Below are 5,383 nucleotides of genomic sequence, written 5' to 3'. Positions count from 1 at the left end.
CAAAACTCACCCGTGCCGGGCAGTCGCGACACGGGAGAGAGTAGAAGGCAGAGACTAAAGTTTATGGCACGGGAGGAGGCAATGGTCAACCGCTTCCAGATTTTTACCGCGAAAACTCTCGGGATCCACTACCAGAACGATTGCGGGTGGAGATGGGGCGTTCTGGGAGAGATGCGTCATGGTGTCGCTATTCCGGAGAAGCAGCGTGGCTCAGTGGAAAGAGCCCGGGCTTTGGAGTCACAGGTCATGGGTTCAAATCCCGGCTCCCCCACTTGTCAGCTGTGTGACTTTGGGCAAGTCACTTAAGTTCTCTGGGCCTCAGTTCCCTCATCTATAAAATGGGGATGAAGACTGTGAGCCCCCCGTGGGACAACCTGATCACCTTGTTAACCTCCCCAGTGCTTAGAACAGTGCTTTACACATAGTAAGCGCTTGATAAATGCTATTATTATAATTATTGGTCAGAGACGGCTCGACGGCATAAGACAAGACAATAATTGTTAAGCTTACCTCGTGCCAAGCATTGTAATATGCCCTAGGATAGAAACAGTGTTAGCAGGGCAGATAGAGACCCTCACAGTCTGAGCAGGAGGGTAAGAAGCTAGCTACCTGCTTCCGACTGTGAGCCCACTGTTGGGTAGGGACTGTCTCTATATGTTGCCAACTTGTACTTCCCAAGCGCTTAGTACAGTGCTTTGCACACAGTAAGCGCTCAATAAATACGATTGACTGATTGATTCCGACACTGTGGACTCCCCCTTCTCCTGGAAACATTATCCAACCTCGGCTTCACTGACACAATCCTCTCCTGGCTCTCCTCTTAATCCCTCTGGCCGTTCATTCTCGGTCTCTTTCCCAGTTTCGTCCTCTGCTTCCCGCCCCCTGACTTTAAGAGTTCCTCAGGGTTCACTCCTTCCACTCTCCCTACCTTCAAAGCCTTATTAACAGCAGGCCTTCCCCAGCTAAGGGGAGAAGCAACATGGCTCAGCAGAAAGAGTCAGGGGTCATGGGTTCAAATCCCAGCTCCACCAATTGTCAGCTGTGTGACTTTGGACAAGTCACTTAACTTCTCTGGGCCTCAGTTCCCTCATCTGGAAAATGGGGATTAAGTCTGTGAAAACCCCGTGGGACAACCTGATCACTTTGTAACCTCCCCAGTGCTTAGAACATAGTAAGCGCTTAATAAATGCCATTATTATTGTTATTATTATTAAGCCCTCATTTCCTCCTCTCCCACTCTCTTCTGTATGGATTTGTACCCTTTATTCATTCACCCCACCCTCAGCCCCCTGGCACTTATGTACATATCCGTAGTTTATTTCTTTATCTTAATGTCTGTCTCCCCCTTTAGACCGGAAGCTCGTTGTGTGCGTCAAACATATCTACCGACTGTTATAGCGTACTCTCCCAAGCGCTTAGTACAGTGCTCTGCACACAATAAGTGTTCAGTGGATATGATGGGATGATTGAGTAAGTGAATGAGTGAGAACAGATCTCAAGACTGGGAGCTCGTTGTGAGTAGGGAAGGCATCCATTTGTTGGTGTATTGTAGTTTCCCAAGCGTTTAGTACGGTACTTCGCACACAGTAAGCGCTCAATAAATAGGATTGAATGAATGAATGAACGAACAGGTATTTAATCCCGTGTAGCAGCTCATTCCCTCCACAGAAGCCCAAACAAATGACTTGGAATCGTGCTAGATCCAAACTGAACTCGAATTTATCATTTCCTTCCCTTAGACTGTGAGTCCCATGTGGGACAATCAATCAATCAATCAATCATATTTATTGAGTGCTTACTGTGTGCAGAGCACTGTACTAAGCGCTTGGAAAGTACAAGTTGGCAACATATAGAGACGGTCCCTACCCAACAGTGGGCTCACAGTCTAGAAGGGACTGTGTCTACCCTGATAATCTCCTACCAACCCCAGCTTTTAGCATAGAGCTTGGCATCTAGTAAGCCCTAAATAATAATAATAATAATGATGGTGGTATTTGTTAAGTGCTTACAATGTGCCAGGCACTGTACTAAGCGCTGGGGTAAATACAAGCAAATCAAATTGGACACAGTCCCTGTCCCACATGGGGCTCACTGACTCAATCCCCATTTTACAGTTGATGTAACTGAGGCACAGAGAAGTGAACTGATTTGCCCAAGGTTACACAGCAGACACGTGGCAGAGTCGGAATTAGAACCCACGACCTTCTGACACCCAGGCCTGTGTTATATCTACTACCTTGGGCAAGTCACTTAATTTCTCTGCGCCTCACTTACCTCATCTGTAAAATGGGGATTAAGATTGTGAGCCTCACATGGGACAACCTGATCACCCTGTGTCTACCCCAGCGCTTAGAACAGTACTTTGCTCATAGTAAACGCTTAACAGATACCATTATTATTATTATTACTACATCATGCCGCTTTTCTAAATAAACACTTCCATTATTGCTTAGCCAACCAACCCGACCTGACCCAGCTTTGAATCTTCTACACCAAGACCATCTTGACTGCGGGGAAGCTGACATCTGTGGCCCTACAAAGTCAGACAGAACCACCCAAGAGAACACAAGGCTCAACAGCGGGCTGTTTCCAGCTGACGGAGGAAAGCATAATTCTAGCAAATTTCACTGAAGAGAATTTACATTTTCACCGTCTAACTTCACCCCCTACCCAAAAGCCAACACATCATTAAGTGCAGAAAATGTAAAGTGGATACAGGCAGCTCGGAATGGACTGAGAGTTCGTGGGAACCAATTATTCAGCGTATAACTGGCTTGGGTAGATTGGCCACAGGGTACTCAAACCCCACTGAGCGGTAATTCAGATGAACAACGTGACGTCCGATCGGTAATTGGAGGAAGAACGACGAGGCCGTCCTCTGGAAGACGCAGATGATTCCACGGATGGCTCGTCTCTTCAGTCTGGCCTGATTGGGCTCGAGCACGGAGGTGGAGTCTAGGCCTCTGGCTGGGGAGGCTAATTATATCGGCAAGGAGGCCATTCCCCAACGAGCCCCAGATCGAGGGGACCGCGGGTGGGGAAGGCCAGCTGTTGGGGGGAAGAAGACCCTTCCTCGGGGCTGGAAGGGGAGGGGAGGTCTGAGAAATAAAACAGTCTCTCAGTCACTCCAGTACTTCCTGAAGAGACTGGACGTGTGACACAAGATGGACACCGGCCCTCGGGTTCAATTAGAGCTAAATCCCGCCAACGGTTGGGCAAATGTTTTCCAGACATTTCCAGGCCCACGGTTACTCGTTCCGAAGGCTGTGAATTTCCTGAAAGTCGTCCCTTCCGGGCAGCTGCCCAGCAAGGCCCCAGACAACCCCTTGGACTCCTTGGATCCAACTCCCTCCTCCAGACCATAGGATCCCAGGTCGAAGACTCGGCCGAGTTCTCGTCCCGGGTGGTGAGTGAGGAAGAGGAAGGAAAGGCCCCAGAGGCTCATCTACTCGGTCCGTTGGCCAACAGGTTGAAGAATCAGGTAGGATTTTCTTGTGTCTGATCGGACTGAGTTGCATCTAGTCCAGCACTTAGCACTGTGATTGTTGTTGTTGTCTTACTCTGTCAGGTTGTGGCCGATCCATAGCGACGCCATAGACACATCTGTCCGAGAACACCCCGCTTCCGTCTTCAATCATTCTGGTAGCGTAACCACAGAGAAGCAGCGTGGCTCAGTGGAAAGAGCACAGGCTTTGGAGTCAGAGGTCATGGGTTCAAATCCCCGCTCTGCCAATTGTCAGCTGTGTGACTTTGGGCAAGTCACTTCACTTCTCTGTGCCTCAGTTCCCTCATCTGTCAAATGGGGATGAAGACTGTGAGCCCCACGTGGGACAACCTGTCTCTATATGTTGCCATCTTGTACTTCCCAAGCGCTTAGTACAGTGCTCTGCACACAGTAAGCGCTCAATAAATACGATTGATTCATTGATTGATCACCTTGTATCCCCCCAGCGCTTAGAACGGTGCTTTGCGCATAGTAAGCACTTAACAAGTACCATAATCGTTATTATTATTATTATTAAAAATGTGGAAGTGGTTTACCACTGCCTCCTCCCGCGCAGTAAACGAGCCTCCGCCCTCGGCTCTCTCCCACACCGCTGCTGCCCAGCGCGAGTGAGTTTTGACTTGTAGCAGATGGCCTCCCACTCGCTAGCCACTGCCCAAGCTAGGATTAGAGTGGATATGTCTCTGCTTGACTCTCCCTCCTGTAGTCGTGACTGGTAGAGGACTGGAAACTCTCCAGCTGCGATCCTGAGAGGGGAAGCGTTGTGAAAGCACTATTATTAGTAGTAGAAGTAGTGAAGCAGCATGGCCTGGGAATCGGGAAGAGCTGGTTCCAATCTTCTTGTGTCTGCTGTGTGACCTTGAGCAAGTCACTTCACTCCTCTGTGCCTGAGTTACCTCACCTGGAAAACGGGGATTAAGACTGCGAGCTCCATGGGAGACATGATTAGTTTGTATCTACCCCAGCGCTTAGCACAGTGCCTGAATCAGAGTAGGTGCTTAACAAATACCATTAAAAAAAGTAGTATTACTTGACTACTGGCTGTATTCCATCCTACTTTTCATTCATTCAGTCAGTCATTCAGTCGGATTTATTGAGCGCTTACTGTGTGGAGAGCACTGTACTAAGCACTTGGGAAGTACAAGTTGGCAACATATAGAGACGGTCCCTACCCAACAGTGGGCTCACAGTCTAGAAGGAACTTTGTTGGGCAGGGGCCGTCTCTATATGTTGCCGACTTGTCCCAAGTGCTTAGTACAGTGCTCTGCACACAGTAAGTGCTCAATAAATACGATTGAATGAATGAATGAATGAATACTTCTCCAAGCACTTAGTACAATGTCCTGCACATGGTAAGCGCTCAATAAATACTACTGATCGACTGATCGCTCTAGGGTTTGCTACTTGGAAACAGCACAATAAGACAGGGACTGCATCCAACCTGATTAACTTGAATCTACTCCAGTGCTTAGAACAGTGCTTGGCACATACTAAGTGCTTAACAAGTACCATAATTATTATTATACCAGACCCAGGGGCATGACTTAGTGGAGATTTTTTTTTGTATAGTATTTGTTGTTTACTATATGCCAGTCAGTCAGATCATATTTATTGAGAGCTTACTGTGTGCAGAACACTGAACTAAGCACTTGGGAGAGTACAATATAACAATAAACAGACACATTCCCTGCCCACTCGACTTACAGCCTAGAAGGTCACTGTAGTAAGCGCTGAGGTAGATGAAAGATATTAATATTAATAATAATAATAATGGCATTTGTTAAGCGCTTACTATGTGCAAATCACTGTTCTAAGCACTGGAAAGGATACAAGGTGATGAGGTGAGGTTGTCCCACGTGGGGTTCACAGTTTTAATCC

At 47.7% G+C, this 5,383-nt stretch overlaps 1 non-coding gene across 1 annotated transcript; it reads right to left on the bottom strand.

The window, feature by feature from the left end:
• Positions 1-4,123: 4,123 nt before the first annotated feature.
• Positions 4,124-4,261, bottom strand: LOC119945296. Its single transcript, XR_005456170.1, has one exon. It is a non-coding gene; the product is annotated as a small nucleolar RNA SNORA7 (small nucleolar RNA).
• Positions 4,262-5,383: the final 1,122 nt, after the last annotated feature.

This window comes from Tachyglossus aculeatus, chromosome 24, assembly GCF_015852505.1.
Source record: "Tachyglossus aculeatus isolate mTacAcu1 chromosome 24, mTacAcu1.pri, whole genome shotgun sequence".
NCBI lineage: Eukaryota > Metazoa > Chordata > Mammalia > Monotremata > Tachyglossidae > Tachyglossus > Tachyglossus aculeatus.
This window is presented reverse-complemented; position numbering and strand designations above follow the sequence as displayed.